General features: G+C 32.6%; 2 non-coding genes across 2 annotated transcripts; one reads left to right on the top strand and one right to left on the bottom strand.

Annotated features, from left to right (window-relative positions):
• Window positions 1-4,178: 4,178 nt before the first annotated feature.
• LOC139886811 (small nucleolar RNA R71) lies at window positions 4,179-4,285 on the bottom strand. Its single transcript, XR_011772674.1, has one exon. It is a non-coding gene; the product is annotated as a small nucleolar RNA R71 (small nucleolar RNA).
• Window positions 4,286-18,491: 14,206 nt separating this feature from the next.
• LOC139886703 (small nucleolar RNA R71) lies at window positions 18,492-18,598 on the top strand. Its single transcript, XR_011772576.1, has one exon. It is a non-coding gene; the product is annotated as a small nucleolar RNA R71 (small nucleolar RNA).
• Window positions 18,599-20,142: the final 1,544 nt, after the last annotated feature.

A 20,142-nucleotide genomic window follows, 5' to 3' on the forward strand; every position in this document is an offset into this window, starting at 1 on the left:
AGTATGTCAACTATATATAATATGTACAAATTAATATTTCTAAATGAAAACATTTATATTTTACAATGTAATAAAATATAATATTAAATTAGGTATAAAACGTTTGGATTTAAAATAATACTATTATATATATTAATAAATAACGAGACGACGATTTATAGAAGCAAATGACCAAAACGCTCAAATGTATAAGTTACGCTTAGAATAATATAATTTATTGGCAAATAGGTCTAATTATTGATAAAGGTACATGTCGCGAAACGTAAAGTACAAGTTTTCTAAACATACGAAACGACTTTCGAAAAACCGGAACCGGGACATAAGTCGAGCGTAAACGTACAAGTCATCGGAACTAAATTTACAAGTTAACCTTGCACGTGAATATTATATAATATATATATAATTATATAAATTAAATATATATGTATATATATATATATATTATATATTAAACCGTCGGCAGCCTTGAAATTATTGAGGGTGAGCTGGAAAACACAGCTCCGCGATCGCGGGCCAATTACATATAAACCCTCCGCGATCGCGGAGGGAGTGGGGACAGATCTGGCTTATAAAACCCAGTTTTTCCTCGGCCGAATTCATCATTCAATCCATCCATCTCTCTCGATATATATATATATATATATATATATATATATATATATATATATATATATATATATATATATATATATATATATATATATATATATATATATATATATTATAAAAGATTATTATTATTAATCTTATTATTATTATTATTATTATTATTAGTATTAGTATTGTTAATATTAGTATTATACATAAAATATTACGACGAGGTTACGTTTGAGTGATTTCAAAACGATTTTTCAAACGGGTTAAAGCTAAGGAAATTATGGGTTATAGCTAAGGAGGTTATGGGTATTGCTCAGGGGTTTTGTTTAAAGGTCAATCTAGGGTTTATCATTTCCGTTGCGTCTACATACTTTCCTGCAATATTGAATCACAATATTGATACGTGAGATTTCATATCTTGTCTTTTATATATTAAATAGTGTATCCATGTCTAGTGCTCGAGTATATATGTTTATGCATGCTTGTATGCTTAATTTCGTCGTTAGATAGTTTTATGATGAATCACGAATTTGATACATATGCTACTGAGATAAAGTATATGATATGCATGTTGTTGGAAAGCTGTCGAAAAATTAATAACTTTTCATTTAGAAATTGCGTGATTTCGATGAACGGATTAAAAGAAATGGTCAACTGAATTATGTTTGACGTTAATTGAAATTGTTTTTGAATCTGCAAGTAATATTTAAACAACTTGTCTATGAGATTGATAAATTGGATTTTTAGATATTACTAGTCGAGTAAATGAATTGTTATATAAGGCACGTCTCGTTTTATTGAACAATTGTCAAAGTTGACTGTTTTATCATATTTTAAAGCTTTATAAAACTATAGTCTGATTTTACAAAGTATTAATACCTTGGACTACATACAGTCGATAACCTGGTGTAGTTATTAACAAGTATTAATACCTTGTTACAGTTTAAATCCCTAACTAGTTGGAATATTTGACTTCGGGTATAAGGTTAATTTGATGAAGAGCACCTATTATAATTATAACCGATGAACTATTATGGACATAAAACCAGATGGGTATCAAATAATCCAGGCCAAAGGACAATTAACCCAGGGTAATAAAATACAATCAAAACGTCAAACATCATGATTACGGAAGTTTAAATAAGCATAATAGTTTTATTTTATATCTTATCGTAATTTTATTTACTGTCATTTTATTTATCGCACTTTAATTATTGTTATTTTAATTATCGTCATTTACTTTACGCTTAAAATATAAAATCGACAAACCGGTCATTAAACGGTAAAAACCCCCTTTTTATAATAATAATAATACTACTATTATACTTATATATATATATATATTATGTACAAATATATGTGTTTAAAAATATAGTGTAAACTTCGCTACCTCCCTGTGGAACGAACCGGACTTACCCAAAGCTAAACTACTCTACGATTAGGTACACTGCCTATAAGTGTTGTAGCAAGGTTTAGGTAATTTCCCATTTGTAAATAAATAATTAAAAATCTTGTGTAATTAGCACCGTATCCGTAATAAAAATAACACTATTTCATACACGCCCCGCTACACATCAAGTTTTTGGCGCCGCTGCCGGGGACAGCGAAACGCTATATTTTTAATCTATTTTTGTAAAAATATAACTATATAAATTTTAAATATAAAAACATAAAAAAAAAATTTATATATATATATATTTATATCTATATATATATATATATATAAGTGTTTAAAAAATATATATATATATATTAAGAATTTTGTTTATAAAATTAAAAAGTGTTTTTATTTTAAGTTTTTAATATATAAGTTTATAAAATTTATCTATTTATTATTTTATAAAATTTAAAAATCAAATAAAAATAAATATTAAAATTAAAACTGGGCCGAACCTGTTTTTAGCCCAATACTAGTTCGGATACTGTTGAACTCCGCGATCGCGTAGAATAACAGAGTAAAACTAAGCGATCGCGTAGATGCTCTGACACAGAAACCTAGTACTCATTAATTGCAGAATTAGGGTTTTTAATTATTAATTATTATTATTAAAACCTAATTAGGGTTATATTTATTTAATTAGTTTATATTTTTAGTTTTAATATTTATTTTGTAATATTAAGTTTTAGTTAGTTTTTTTTTTTTTTTTATAAAGAATAATATTTTTATAAAATAATAATATAAAAATAATATTTTATATAAAATTTTTATATCTTTTTATTAATTGTATCTTTTTAATTGTTTAGTTCATAGTTATAATTTTAGTTTCTTTTTGCCTTAGTTTAAGTTTAGTTTTTAAGTTTTTGCCGTAATTTTCCCTTAAGATCTTTTTCTTAGAATTAGATTTTAGACGCTTTAGAATTTTATGACGCCGCTTTTCGCTTTAGTTTTTAATAGATTTTAGTGCCAATTAAGTAATTGCCGATTTCCGTTTAGAATTGCATTTAAGTTTTAATACCTTTAGATTTAAGACTTTAGTCGCAACTTTTAGTTTTAAGTTTTTAGACGCTAAGTTTTTAGACGTAAAACTATAGTTTTTAAGTTTTAGTTTATTTTTCGACGCTTGTTTATTTTCGACTTATCGTTTTTCGAAGCTATTTTTTTTCTTTTTCTACGCGCTAGTTTTTAAGACATAGATTTTTTTTTTCTTCAAAATTTCGACGAAAAATTATTGAAAGCGGTTAAATCAATAGACACTCAAATTTTCTGGTTCGTAGTAATAGTTGGATTTGTTAGTGGCGAGTTGTGGATTTCCGATTTAAAGGATCCTGGCTACCTGCTGCATCTAGTGACTATTCGAAACGTGGGCAAAATCAGAAAAGTCTATTAATTTGATAACTTCAATAATTTTTACATTTATAACTAATACGATATTCAGTGAATGCACCGAGCGAAACGTTCACCACCTTTCATACGTTCACCACCTGTAACTCGATCAAGACATCTAGCCAATATTGTCGCCGTTGATTTTTCTTTAGAATCGTCATCTAGTCAAACAAGTACTCCAACTCAAATTTCCGATAATCCAATTTTTGAACCCGATTTCACAATTGAGAATCCGGAGGATATTCAAGGACAATTCGAAGGTCCTGAACCACTAATCATTCCTCCTGAACCACAAATTATTCAAACAGAAATTATCGAGGAAGAAACCGTTAAATCAGAATCTTCTAGTGATTCAGATTCAACAAATTTAAATATGGAAATAACAGAACCTCAAAGTATGGAAGACCGAATGAGAGCCACACGCACGGGCCAAGGTCATGCCATTAGTCAACCAGATGTTAGAACACCAGATTTTGAAATCAAAGGACAAATCCTACACATGATCACTAATCAATGCCAATTTAGTGGTACAACAAAAGAAGATCCAAACGAACATCTTCGAACTTTTAATAGAATCTGTAATCTATTTAAAATCCGAGAAATCGAGGATGAAACGATCTATCTTATGTTGTTCCCCTGGACTTTAAAGGGAGAAGCCAAGGATTGGTTAGAATCGTTACCCGAAGGAGCGATTGATTCATTGGATGTTTTAGTTGAGAAATTTCTTCAAAGATTCTTTCCGGCATCTAAAGCCGTGAGACTTCAAGGAGAAATTGCCACGTTCGTGCAAAAGCCAAATGAAACGTTATATGAGGCATGGACAAGATTCGGAAAGATGTTGAGAGGATGTCCTCAACATGGTTTAGACACTTTTCAAATAGTTCAAATATTTTACAAAGGCGTCGACGTCGCTACACGAAAAGACATCGACACAGCCGCTGGTGGTTCCATTATGAAGAAAACCGCTACCGAAGCTCACAAAATCATTGATAACACAGCCTCCCACTCTCATGAGTGGCATCAAGAAAAAGATATTTTTCATTCATCTAAAGTGGCTAGAGCCGATTCTAGCCATGACTTTGATTCCGTTTCCGCAAGAATAAATGCTTTTGAAAGACGAATGGAAAAGATGACTAAAGATATTCACACAATACGAATCAGTTGTGAGCAATGCGGTGGACCACACTTAACGAAAGATTGTCACATCGAGCAAACGATGGAACAACGTGAGAATGTTTCCTACATGAACCAAAGGCCGGGAAATAATTATCAAAATAATTATCAACAGCCAAGGCCAAACTTCAATCGAAATCAAAACATTCTTTACAATCCAAATGGACCCAACAATAACTCGTACAACCAAGAAGGTTCGAATAACCAACCAACTCAAAACAACACTTTCAGTCAACAAAGACCTAGCTTGTATAAGCCACCACAACAAACCGAAGAGAAAAAGTCAAATCTGGAAGAAATGGTAACAAAGCTAGTTGAATCTCAAACACAATTTCTTGAAACTCAAACCCAAACGAATGAGAGGTTTGATCAATCATTTAGAACTCAACAAGCTTCCATTTTGAATCTAGAAAAACAAGTAGGTAATCTAGCTAGCATAATGAGTGAAAGGGAACTAGGAAAGCTACCGAGTAATACTGAAGTAAACCCTCGGAATGAAAATATTAACATGGTTTCAACGAATTCTGAAAAACCAGCATCAGAAGATAGGAAGGTTTCAGATATGAGTGATGATGAAGAAGTCACACCACCGCCAGGTTTTGAAAAACCAATGTATGCACCATACAAACCACCCATCCCGTTCCCAATAAAAGGAGTTGAGTATGAGCAGGTAATAAGTAATAAAGTTGGTGATACGAATGGAAAAAAAAGGAAGAATAAGCAAGTGCAAGAAACCAAGACCGCAAAAATAAAACCGGTAAAGAAAGTTCCACCGAAACTTCCACCCAAGATAGGCGATCCGGGTGAATTTATTGTTTCTTGTCTACTTAGCGATTGTGTCATGTATAATGCACTAGCAGATTTAGGTGCGAGTGTGAGTATTATGCCTTTTTCATTATATAAGAGATTAGGTGTAGGTAAGTTAATTCCAACGGAAATGAGTGTTCGATTATTTGACCAAACCATTAGACACCCAGTTGGAATTGCTGACAACTTACCCATTCAAGTGGGTAATTTAACCTTTCTAGTCGAATTTGTTGTCATTGACATAGAAGAGGACTCAAACATTCCTCTGATTTTAGGTCGACAATTCTTAGCGTCCACCGGGGTGTTAATAGATGTAAAAGGAGGTAGATTGACCCTTAGTGATGGTGAAAAATCGGTTACCTTTGTGAATAAAAAGTCTAAATCTCCACCAACCAAAACCGTTGAACCAAAATCTCCAACGGTTGTGCTTAGTAATGATAAAATGCCTAAGTGTGGGAAAGATGAAGTAACACCAAATGATGACCTGATAACAAAGAACCCCGTTGTTGATACGAATTTAAATGACCCCGTTGTTAACAGTTCAATGAAGAAACTTTTTAAACGGGTTATAGATGCTAGAATTAAGGGGAACTTTAAGTTACATAACCGGTTAGTATCCAATCTGTCGCCTAAAGAAAAGGCGAAACTAGTTGAATTTGTGGATGTTACACATGAAGCCGGCCAATGGCTTAAAGCAAAAGTCACAGATATGCAAGTTGATTATGGTCCAAGAGAAATTGATGATGAAGTTAATCACAATTTCGACACCACAGCTACCTAAGTGTGGGGAGATTCAAATGTTCTAAAAAGAAAATGCTGTCTAGAGTTAGATGTTCTGTTTTCGTGTAGTTTTCGAGAAAGGAATCCGAACGGTCTTTCCCTAGCAGACACTAAAGAACTAGTTTTCTCTCCCCCATTCTGAATTTTTTTTTTTGTTTTGTAGGTTTTATATGAAATTAATATGCATTTTAAATTTAAGTTTTGTGTGAATTTAAAAACAAAATTTACTTTATTTCATTAAGTTTAAAAAAATGATTTCTAAAATTCTTCGTGAGTTAAACACTAGGTCGTTGAACCGAAATTGCTTTACCCAAGGGAGGGGCGAAAAATTTTGTTATCATTATTTTAATTTTATTGATCTAAAGTATGCCAAAAAAATTATATGAATATGGGGTGATATACCCAACTTCAAAAATATGTATATATATTTGTTTGTAGTTTTTCTTATGTACAAAACAGGGTAAAAGACGCATTTTCAAAGATTAGTAAACAGTTCAGAAAAGCAACCATTTTTAAAGACAAACATGTGTGATAAAACAATAGAAGGAATGAACGATGAGGCGAACCATCTATCATTCGACGAGCTTAGTAACTACAAACTGGGTATTTTTAATCACTTTTCTACACTAATCACCCTCATGAATTTATAATTATAGTCTGATTTCATGCAAATGAGGGCATTGCATGATCTCAAGTGTGGGGAAGGGTTATAAATTCTCTCGGGTTTATACTTGGTTTATTTGCCAAATTTTGTAAAAATTTGAAAAATTTTCAACTAAATGAATTCAAAATCTTGTTTATACATATTTATGAACGATAAAACTAGGTGATAATACCGAAATTATTGTTACCTCGGAAAGGACATAAATTGAGAAACAACCTAAAACGCTTGAATTTATTAGAAATAAAAAGACGCATGAAAAAAGCCAAGTGTGGGGAGAATGTACCAAGTTATTCAATTAAAAACTGTCTATCACATGTTTCTTTGAAGTTTATTGCAGGTACTTTTGCTTTGGACTAAATTAATTGTTTTACCCGGTTTACTGTAATATAAATGAAAAGATGGATCTACACGATGAATCAATTCCATCATTAAAAGGAAGTAAAGTCTTCCGAAAAAGACACGCGCTTCTTGATTTAGGTCAAGAAGTTGTCATCCAGACCAGCTGTAGGTTGACGAAAAATCTAGAAAAGTCATCTCTAAAATCAGCAGGAAATCCACGGACCTCAGCATCAAACAGGGTCGCCAAGTGGTCAGACTTATCCTATCCATGAGAGGATCTGTCTCGTACAATGGGGGGGCACCATGTAAATTAGTCTATAATACTAATAAATCAGATCCCCAGAAAGGATAATCTCCTTAAAGATTAAAAATCAGCTTTTAAACCTGATATTACTCAATCCTTGAGATTGACCTTAAAGATTGAGAATTACAAACTCATGGAATTCGATGATATCTAAACTCGAGCTTGAACTAGAAAATATTTTGATCAAAATTAAAACCGATTTGTTTTCTGAAAACCTATTTTCAATGCGTTCATTATCATTGAACGTAAAATCCTGAGAATTCATCAGAATTCATTAGGTCACCTGAACCAAATCGGGTGTCAACCGTAAGAACGGTGGTTGCATAGCATGGTCGAAGACAGGAACTTGTGCCAGACCGAAAAATTATAGGGTGATCTTTACTATTGCTCCTACAAAGGATAGTAACTGCATCCGACACGTTTTAGACCATGAACAGAAGCATGTCATTAGACATTGCCTTAACAGTTTCTTGTTCATCGCTTTCCTTTACAACCGGACGGTAGTTTGCCGAAAGGTAATATACGGAACAAGTAAACTGGATGTGTGATTTCCAATACAGGGATAGCAGTGGATTACACGAACCTAAAAGTTTTTAGCCAAAATATTGATCCACAAATATATTTTGCAACACCGATGGTGGGTTAAATCAGAAAACTTGTCTAGGGTAAAATCTAGCTTGAATTTTCAAATGATCAAATGTTTTCATAAAGATTCAATTTCCTTAAAGGATCTAAATTTTTATAGTCATGTGGGACTGTAAACCACATCGTTACTATCATTGTTTATACCGCCGTATCAAAATCACTGATGTATAAAATGTGAAGAATAAAGAAGTGATTCGTGTGATTTAATTTCAAGTTCTATATTGCTTGAGGACAAGCAACGTTCAAGTGTGGGGATATTTGATAACTAAAACTAACCACACCACATTTGATAACTAAAAAAAAACTAACTAAAACTTAATATTACAAAATAAATATTAAAACTAAAAATATAAACTAATTAAATAAATATAACCCTAATTAGGTTTTAATAATAATAATTAATAATTAAAAACCCTAATTCTGCAATTAATGAGTACTAGGTTTCTGTGTCAGAGCATCTACGCGATCGCTTAGTTTTACTCTGTTATTCTACGCGATCGCGGAGTTCAACAGTATCCGAACTAGTATTGGGCTAAAAACAGGTTCGGCCCAGTTTTAATTTTAATATTTATTTTTATTTGATTTTTAAATTTTATAAAATAATAAATAGATAAATTTTATAAACTTATATATTAAAAACTTAAAATAAAAACACTTTTTAATTTTATAAACAAAATTCTTAATATATATATATATATATATATTTTTTAAACACTTATATATATATAGATATAAATATATATATATATATATATATATAAATATTTTTTTTATGTTTTTATATTTAAAATTTATATAATTATATTTTTACAAAAATAGATTAAAAATATAGCGTTTCGCTGTCCCCGGCAGCGGCGCCAAAAACTTGATGTGTAGCGGGGCGTGTATGAAATAGTGTTATTTTTATTACGGATACGGTGATAATTACACAAGATTTTAATTATTTATTTGCAAATGGGAAATTACCTAAACCTTGCTACAACACTTATAGGCAGTGTACCTAATCGTAGAGTAGTTTAGCTTTGGGTAAGTCCGGTTCGTTCCACAGGGAGGTAGCGAAGTTTACACTATATTTTTAAACACATATATTTGTACATAATATATATATATATATATATATATATATATATATATATATATATATATATATATATATATATATATATATATATATATATATATATATATATATATATATATATATATATATATATATGATGTGCGTGATCGTGTCCTTTTATTTTGAACGGATTTAGATTGAATTTATTACACGAATTGGTTGTGATTATATGGCGTTTTTATGATTTCGGATTGATTTCACACATATAGGCAACTTTGTCCTATCCGTATAGTAATAGTTCGTTGGTAAATCCGGTTCGTTCCACAGGGAAATTGCGATTTCAAGATTTTTAATTGCTAATAATTAAACTATTAAAAGGGGGTTTTAGATTAGGTTTTAATTTAACTAAACGGAATTTAAATTTAACTAAAACTAAAAGTGAAATTAACCAGATTAACGATATAAAATAAACTATCTATTTTAAAATGGTAAATAATAAAACTACTTATAAATATTAATAAATTTTAACTAATATTAAAACTATTAATTAAACTAATTAATTCATAAAATTATCAAATAAGGTTTTTGATAAAGAAATGACAAAATGGTAAAATAGTAAAAAGTAATTAAAATTTACTACGTGGTAAAAAGTGAAATTGGTGAGATTTAAAATAAAGTAAAGTAGTGGCTACTAAAATATGTCCCCTCTGGATTAATGGATCGTTTTTAAGCCCGATTACGATGTTTTTATATATAACTTTATATTTTATCTTGTGATTTTTATAAAGTCTTAATTAACTAAAATTTAATCTAAGTTTCGTTAGATCTTGTTTTAGCGAATTAAATTATATCCCGACTATCCAAATTGAGATTTAACCCGGTATTAACTTTCGCTAATACCAAAATTATAACGGTCGCCCTTTTTATAATTACACGATTATATAAACTATAATATTACCCAAACCACCGGTTCACATTTCTAAATTGTTGTCAATAATTTGTCCATATGTCCGTCTAGATCACTAAAGTGTTGGAGCACAATTTATGTAAATTTAATTAACTTACGTTCATTAATTTAATAAATTATGTGATAGGGGTGAAAATATTAAATTATATAACAGTGGGTCGGTGATTAAACTCAATATTAAAAATAGTCAAAGTTACATCGTAATATTATAAATTATTTTTAGTCCATTTGTCCAGAGGTTCTACATTTTAGTAACCACTATGGATATTTAGTTGGACATTACAACGGCGTAAAAATATAAATTATATAAAGTGGACATGAGTACGATAATAATAATAATAAAGGATAACAATAATAATAATTAATAACGATAATAACGACGCTAATAATAAATATAAATTACGATAACAATAATAATAATAACAATAATAATAATAACAAGGCGTAATAACGATACTTTAAAAAATAAAAAGGTGGAGACTTACAGCGAGTTGAAATGGTAAAAAGTGATATTAATAGCGTAGCGGTACACGGACAGAACTTCGTCTTAAAAACTCGTAAATTAAACGTTACAAAACCCAAACTAAATTTAACTTAAACTTAAATTAATATTATAATTATAATTATTTTTATTATTGCAGAAAGAAAAGAAAAGAAAGAAAAATATATATATCTATCGAGCTGAATTCGTGGCCTTTTATAGGCCTGGCCAGATTTTGGGAGCCATGCGATCACATGGTTTCCTTTGTAATTTCCATGCGATCGCATGGAGTGCTGAGACAGCTCACATTGCCTTGTTTTTTAGCTTGTCGACATAGATTTTAATTTTAATAAATATAATATATAAATAATTTATAATTATTTATATATTATATTATATTCTTGTGCATAGTTGACTCGTAATTTTCTCTCCGTTGTCTCGCTCGTTTACGCCCGGTTTATGTGTCAGTTCCGGTTTCTCGAACGCCTTTTTGTATAATTTAATATCTTGAACTTTGCGTTCCGCGACTTGCATTCTTGTCAATCTTTAGACATTATTCTTCGATAATTTAAACCACTTGGAATGTAACTTGTACGTTTGAGCATTTTGGTCGTTTTGGTCTTTCAAATCTTCGTTTTCGTCTTTAAATCTTCATTTTCGAGCGATTTGCGTCTTTAGTCTTTGCACTTATTTATTAAACAATATCACTTGGAAATAGAACAATTGCAACTAAAAGCTTGTCTTTCTTGAAGGATAACGCTATGAAATATGTGTTCGTTTTTAGCGTTATCAAATATCCCCACACTTGAACGTTGCTTGTCCTCAAGCAATATAGAACTTGAAATAAAATCACACTTCACACGAATCACTTCTTTATTCTTCACACTATATACATCAGTGATTTTGAAACAGCGGTATGAACAATGATAGTAACGTTTGTGGTTTACAGTCCCATATGACTATGAAAATTTAGATCCTTAAGGAAATTGGATCTTTATGAAAACATTTGATCTTTTTGAAAATTCAAGCTAGATTTTACCCTAGACAAGTTTTCCGGAATAACCCTTCACCGGTGTTTGCAAAATGTTTTTGTGGGTTTTGTGGGTTTTCAGATTTTAAAATTTTTGCTCAAAACTTGTGGTTTTGTGTCACCCACTTGCTAACCTTGTATTAGGAAAGCAACACATCCAGTTTACTTGTCCCGTATATTACTTTACGATAAACTACCGTCCGGTTGTAAAGGAAAGCGATGAACAAGCAACTGTTAAGGCTATGTCTAATGACATGCAGATAATCATGGTCTAAAAACGTGTCGGATGCAATTACTATCCTTTGTAGGAGAAATAGTAAAGATCACCCTATAATTTTTCGGTCTGGCACAAGGTCCTGTCTCCGACCATGCTATGCAACCACCGTTCTTACGGTTGACACCCGATTTGGTTCAGGTGACCTAATGAATTCTGATGAATTCTCAGGATTTTACGTTCAATGGTAATGAACGCATTAAAAATAGGTTTTCAGAAAACAAATCGGTTTTAATTTGATCAAAATATTTTCTCGTTCAAGCTCGAGTTTAGATATCATCGAATTCCATGAGTTTGTAATTCTCAATCTTTAAAGTCAATCTCAAGGATTGAGTAATATCAGGCTTAAATGCTGATTTTTAATCTTTAAGGAGATTATCCTTTCTGGGGATCTGATTTATTAGTATTATAGACTAATTTGCATGGTGTCCCCCCATTGTACAAGACAGATCCTCTCATGGTTAGGATAAGTCTGACCACTTGGCGACCCTGTTTGATGCTGAGGTCCGTGGATTTCCAGCTGATTTTCGAGAAAACTTTTCAAGGTTTTTCGTAGACTCTACAACTGGTCTGGACGACAACTTCCTGACCTAAATCAAGAAGCGCGTTTCTTTTTCTGAAGACTTTACTTCATTTTAATGATGGAATTGATTCATCGTGTAGATCCATCTTTTCTTTCATATTTTACAATTTAATGGGTAAAACAAATTTATACAGCCCAAAGCAAAAGTACCTGAAATAAACTTCGCACAAACATGTGATAACAGTTCATATATATTGACAAATCTCCCCACACTTGGCTTTTTTTTCATGTGTCTTTTTATTTCTAATAAATAAATTCAAGCGTTTTAGTTGTTTCTCAATTTATGTCCTTATTTTAGGGTAACAATAATTTCGGTATTAACACCTAGTTTTATCGTTCATAAACATATTAAACAAGATTTGAATTCATTTAGGAAAAAAATTTTAAATTTTTCACAAAATTTAGAAAGTAAACCAAGTGTATAAACCCGAGAGAATTTATAACCCCTCCCCACACTTGAGATCATGCAATGTCCTCATTGTAATGAAATCGGACTAAATTAAATTCACGAGGGCAATAAGAATAGAAAGGAAGTTAAAACCTCTGTAGCTAAAAAGCCGTAACTTGCGGGTTTTGTTTATTCTGTTGATGTTGATTTGTTCGTCATCTTTTAACATGCTTCGTCAAAAATTGGTTGCTTTTATTGAACTGAATTTCATTCTTTGAAAATGCTTCTTTTACCCTGCCTTATTTGCACATAATACACACTAGAGAAAAATATTAACAAACAGGTTTAAAATGGGGCGATGTTTCCCCACTCCAAATATATAAATATACTTTAAATTAATAACCTTAAAATAATAAAAACAAAATTTTCGCCCCATCCTCGGGTAGAGTAATTTCGGTTCTATGACCTTGTTTTCACCCGCGACAAATTTTAGTAATTATCATTTCAAGTTGTTAATAAAAAGTAAATTTTTTAATCTACAATTTTAATGATACAAAAGAATGGAGGGAGAAGACTAGTTTATATTACGCCTTGTTATTATTATTATTGTTATTATTATTATTGTTATCGTAATTTATATTTATTATTAGCGTCGTTATTATCGTTATTAATTATTATTATTGTTATCCTTTATTATTATTATTATCGTACTCATGTCCACTTTATATAATTTATATTTTTACGCCGTTGTAATGTCCAACTAAATACCCATAGTGGTTACTAAAATGTAGAACTCTACGTATCCGGATGGAAATGCGTGTTTTACTTCATACGGTCTAGTCCATCGGGACTTAAGTTTCCCAGGTGAAAACTTAAAACGTGATTGAAAAACTAGAACTTTGTCACCTGGTTCAAATGCTTTCTTCTCTTTTAAGCGAGCATCGTGCCATTTCTTAGTTTTCTCTTTGTAAGATTTTGAGTTTTCGTATGCTTGAAGTCTTAGCTCGTCTAATTCATGTAATTGTAAGAATCGATTTTCTCCGGCTTCCACAAGGTCTGTATTACATTCTTTTAGTGCCCAATATGCCTTATGTTCAACTTCGACAGGTAGATGACACGCCTTACCATATATTAATCGGAAAGGAGTAGTACCAATGGGTGTTTTGAATGCGGTTCTAAAAGCCCACAACGCATCATCTAGCTTTCGATGCCAGATTTTTGGATTATTATTAACTGTTCTTTCTAAAATTCGTTTAAGACCTCGATTTGTGTTTTCAACTTGGCCACTCGTTTGAGGGTGGTAAGAAGTTGAGAAACGATGATTAACTCCATACTTTTTAAGCACTTTTTCGAGTAATTGATTTGTAAAATGAGTTCCACGATCACTGATTAATGCTTTTGGAATTCCGAAACATGCGAAAAGGTTTTTAAGAAAGCTGACAACAACTCGAGCATCGTTAGTGGGTAGAGCTTTTGCTTCAGCCCATTTAGAAACATAATCGACTGTTACGAGAATGTATTTGCATTTGTTAGAGGCGGGGAATGGACCCATGAAGTCAATACCCCAAATGTCAAATACTTCACAAACTAGTATGCCTTTCTGGAGCATTTCGTCTCTTTTAGAAATGTTTCCAGATCTTTGACAAGCGTCACAGGTTTTTACCATGTTGTAAGAATCTTTAAAAATAGTTGGCCAGTAAAAACCTGAGTCAAAGACCTTCTTAGCTGTATAGCTTGGTCCGAAATGTCCACCAGCCGGTCCTTCATGACAGTGCTCTAGAATTTGTTTCGCTTCTTTACCGTATACACATCGACGAATAACTTGATCTGCTCCTATACGAAAGAGATTCGGGCTTTCCCAGAAGTAAAACTTCAGATCAGCGAAGAATTTCTTCTTTTGCTGATAAGTTTGATTTTTAACAAGAATTCCTGCGGCTAGATAATTGGCAAAGTCCGCAAACCATGGAATTTCTTCTTTCGTTTCAATTTTCATAAGGAACTCGTCTGGAAACGTATCGTGAATAACAGATTCGTCGAGTGTTTCTAAGTTAGGATTTTCAAGACGGGACAAGTGATCTGCAGCGAGATTTTCAGCACCCTTTTTGTCCTTGATTTCAATGTCAAATTCTTGTAGGAGAAGAATCCAACGAATCAGTCTAGGTTTAGCATCTTGCTTTTTGAATAAGTACTTAAGGGCTGAATGATCGGTATAAACAATCGTTTTAGATAACACCAGGTAAGATCTAAACTTATCGAAAGCAAAAACTACTGCAAGAAGCTCCTTCTCAGTAGTTGTATAATTCAACTGAGCTCTTGTAAGTGTTTTACTTGCGTAGTAGATTGGTTGAAATTTGTTATATTGACGTTGACCTAAAACAGCTCCCAGCGCGAAATCACTAGCGTCACACATTAGCTCGAAAGGTTTTGACCAGTCGGGTGATACCATGATGGGTGCATTCGTAAGTTTCTTTTTTAGAATGGAGAAAGCATTTAGACACTCGTCGTTGAAATCGAACGTACAGTCTTTCTCAAGAAGTTTAGTCATGGGTCGAGCGATTTTGGAAAAGTCCTTTATGAATCGCCGATAGAATCCCGCATGACCAAGGAAACTACGAATTCCTTTAACATTAGTTGGAGGTGGAAGTTTTGAAATAACGTCGATCTTAGCTTTGTCTACTTCCATTCCAGCTCGAGAAATCTTGTGTCCTAAAACAATGCCTTCCTTCACCATGAAGTGGCATTTCTCCCAGTTTAAAACAAGATTTGATTCTTCACACCGAATTAGCATTCGTTCAAGGTTTGAGAGACATGAGTTGAAGGAGTCTCCAAAAACAGAGAAATCGTCCATAAAGACTTCTATACTTTCTTCAATCATGTCATGAAAAATTGCCATCATACACCTTTGGAAGGTGCCTGGAGCGTTGCATAATCCGAATGGCATTCGTCGATAGGCAAAAGTACCAAATGGACAAGTAAATGTGGTCTTGTCTTGGTCTTTTGGATCAATTGGAATTTGAAAATAACCGGAGAATCCATCAAGGAAACAGTAGTAATCTTTTCCCGCCAAACGTTCTAGCATTTGGTCGATAAAAGGAAGCGGGAAATGATCTTTCCTTGTGGCGTCGTTTAGACGACGATAGTCTATACAGACTCTCCATCCAGTGACAGTTCTTGTAGGAACGAGTTCGTTTTTATCATTCAGAATAACAGTCGTACCTCCTTTCTTGGGTACTACTTGCACAGGACTAACCCACGGGCTATCGGATATAGGGTAAATTAACCCGGCATCAAGTAATTTGATAACCTCCTTTTTGACAACTTCTTTCATGTTAGGGTTTAACCTCCTTTGCCTTTGTACCACGGGTTTAAAATCTTCTTCCATTAGGATCTTGTGAGTATAATAAGCAGGGTTAATCCCTGGAATATCAGTTGTTTTCCAGGCAATTGCCTTTTTGTGGGTTTTTAAAACAGACATTAACCTACCCTTTTCGTCATCGGAAAGTTTTGATGAAATTATTAAGGGTAATTGTGACGTTCCTTGGAGATAAGCATACTCCAAATGTTCCGGGAGTTCTTTAAGTTCCAAGGTGGGTGGTTCTTCCAAGGAAGATTTTATCCGGAACCTATTACCATCGGTAATTTCTTCAAAAGGTTCATCTTCCCCGGGAATTTCTTCTTCTATGTATTCTTCATCAGTGACTACCTTTAACAGCTCGTCTAACTCTTTATCGACATCAAAATCTTCACCTTCACCCATTGGGGTGAACTCTGAGGTGTCGACATTTAATAATTCTTGTAGTTCTTCCTCAATACAACAATCAACAATGTCTATTTGAAAACATTCTTCATCAGGAGACATAGGTGTTTCATAGCTTTATCTATGTTCAATATAATTCTATCCTCCCCTATACCTAAGCTGAGTTTTTTCTCTTTTACGCGTACAATTGCATCTGCAGTATTTAGAAAGGGACGCCCTAGAATTAGGGGAACCTTACTGTCTTCTTCCATTTCAAGAACAACGAAATCAGCAGGAAAGATTAAGTGATTTACTTTAACTGGCAGGTTTTCAGCAATGCCAATAGGATAATTGTAAGTTCTATCAGCTAATCGTATGCACATCCTGGTTGGTTTTAAATCACCTAAGTTCAATTTTAAGTACAAGGAGTGAGGCATAAGATTAATGCTCGCTCCTAAATCAGCTAATGCATCGTACATTACTGAATCTCCCATCAGACAAGGAATGATGAAACTTCCAGGATCTCCAAGTTTTGGTGGCATATTTTGCTTTTGTAAAATTGCCGAGCATTCCTCATTAAGGAATGTGGTTGAAACTTCTGCATATTTTCCTTTGTCGGCAATGAGATCTTTGATAAACCTTCCATAATTCGGCATACCCGCAAGAACATCTACAAGCGGTACATTTATACAAATTTGCTTAATCATGTCAGCAAACTTGTTGTATTGTGCTTGTAATTTATCTTTCTTCAAACGTTGCGGATATGGAATTGGAGTTTTGTATACCTTCAATGGTGGTTGATTTTGAGTTTTAGGTGCACTTGTGGTTGGCATGTTATTTTCTTCCACCAAAGATTCGTTTTCTTGTGAAACATGAATAGGAGTGAGAGGCTTTGAAATCTCTGGGTTAATGGTTAACCCAGTTCGCGTAGTGATGGAATTAACTTGCGAAATATTACTTGAATTTTGAGTTTCTCTACCCTTAGGGTTTGGTTGTGTGTTGGATGGTAAAGTTCCCGATTGCCTTTCAGCAAGCAATTGGGATATTCTTCCCATATCTCTTTCAAGGTTTTGAATTGATGCTTGATGATTCCTTTGCACTTGCTCGTTTCCCGTTTGGACTTGATGTATTTGTCTCTTCATTTGTTCATTCGTTTCTGATTGACTTTTGACAAAATTCATCATAACTTCTTCAAAGTTAGATTTCTTCTCTACTGGCTGTGTGTTTTGATTTTGTTGTTGATATGGCAATTGAAGTAACGGTTGTTGTTGGAAATTTTGTTGAGGTGGAAATGGAGGTTGGTTTCTATTGTAAAAACCAGGTGGTCCATTTCTTTAAAAAGCAAAATTTTTCGGGTTTTGATATCCAGGATTTTGATATCCAGGGTTTGCAGGTTGATAACCAGAACTTCCTCCTTGAAAATTTCCTTGTCTTTGATTGGCAATAAAATTAACTTGTGCTATTGAGTTCATTGGCCGATCATTGATATCACAGTCTTTCGTGAGATGTGGCTGTCCACAGATTTTACAGCCTACTTGTAATGCTAAGACTGTTGAATTTAGCTTCTCTATTTCTCTTTCAAACTTTTTGAATTGGTTTGACAGTGAAGCTATGGTTGTATTGTTGTCTTCATTTTCATCAAGGCTTGCCACCATCCTTCTAGGTTGTTGATCTCTAGACGGTGTCCATTCAAAAGTATGAACTGACATGTCTTCTAACATGTCGTACGCTTGATTTGGTGATTTGTACATAAACACTCCTCCAGCGGAGGAATCTAATATACCACGAGTATGTTCATCAATACCACGATAAAAAGTTTGTACTATTTGCCCTTTTTGCAATCCGTGTTGCGGACAATTTCGTAACATTCTTTTTAATCTTTCCCAGACATCATAAAGAGTTTCATCCGACTTTTGTTTAAAAGTGGTGATTTCAGTTCTAAGCCTTTCAGCTTTTACAGGTGGGAAAAATCTGGTAATGAATTTTTATCTTAATTCGTTGAAAGTTGTTATAGAATCAGGTTTTGATGCTTTCAACCATGCTTTTGCGTCTCCGATTAACGAGTATGGAAAAGTTCTTAACTTAAATGCATCGGAAGAAACATCTTTGATTTTATATAGTTCACATAAATCTTCAAAAGCTTCTAAATGTTCTATCGGATTGTTATTAAGTCTTCCGTCGAATTGGTTTTCACGAACCATGTGCATAAACTGCCCCTTGACTTCCCAGTTATCAGCCTGAATTTCAGGTTTTCTTATAGATGAAAGAGCGAGAGGGGGAGTAGTTTGTCTGGTATTCCACATTGGTAGGTCATTTGGATCACGTGTTTCGTCAGTCATTTCTTCTTTAATGACGATGGTTTCAGTTTCAATTTTGATTTCCGGTTGACCACTAGTGTTTCCTACTTGTTTATCTTTTTTGTTGTTTTTCGGCGTTTTCGGTTGACTAGTACTACCTAATTTTTTTAGTTTTTCTTGTTTTAATCTTTTGTTCAAGTCTCTTTCAGGTTCTGGATTAGGTGTAACGAGTTTAGGATTTCCTGAACGGGTCATACAATTGAAAAATTGTATGTAATCTTGAAGGATTTATTTTTTAAGTATATAAACATTGAACTTTCTTGAAAATGAATTTTTACGAAAGGATCGAATAACTAAAAACAAATAAAAATCTTTAAACAAATAGACTTTATTCCTGTTTCGAATAGCCAAAAGATGTAGCAGGGAGCCAGGATCCTTTAAATCGGAAAATCCACAACTCAGCCACTAACAAATCCAACTATTACTACGAATAAGAAAATCGTCTATTCCGTTTAAACTGCCAACTTCCCCGGCAGCGGCGCCAAAAAGTTTGATGTGCGTGATCGTGTCCTTTTATTTTGAACGGATTTAGATTGAATTTATTACACGAATTGGTTGTGATTATATGGCGTTTTTATGATTTCGGATTGATTTCACACATATAGGCAACTTTGTCCTATCCGTATAGTAATAGTTCGTTGGTAAATCCGGTTCGTTCCACAGGGAAATTGCGATTTCAAGATTTTTAATTGCTAATAATTAAACTATTAAAAGGGGGTTTTAGATTAGGTTTTAATTTAACTAAACGGAATTTAAATTTAACTAAAACTAAAAGTGAAATTAACTAGATTAACGATATAAAATAAACTATCTATTTTAAAATGGTAAATAATAAAACTACTTATAAATATTAATAAATTTTAACTAATATTAAAACTATTAATTAAACTAATTAATTCATAAAATTATCAAATAAGGTTTTTGATAAAGAAATGACAAAATGGTAAAATAGTAAAAAGTAATTAAAATTTACTACGTGGTAAAAAGTGAAATTGGTGAGATTTAAAATAAAGTAAAGTAGTGGCTACTAAAATATGTCCCCTCTGGATTAATGGATCGTTTTTAAGCCCGATTACGATGTTTTTATATATAACTTTATATTTTATCTTGTGATTTTTATAAAGTCTTAATTA

This window comes from Rutidosis leptorrhynchoides, chromosome 1, assembly GCF_046630445.1.
Source record: "Rutidosis leptorrhynchoides isolate AG116_Rl617_1_P2 chromosome 1, CSIRO_AGI_Rlap_v1, whole genome shotgun sequence".
Lineage (NCBI taxonomy): Eukaryota > Viridiplantae > Streptophyta > Magnoliopsida > Asterales > Asteraceae > Rutidosis > Rutidosis leptorrhynchoides.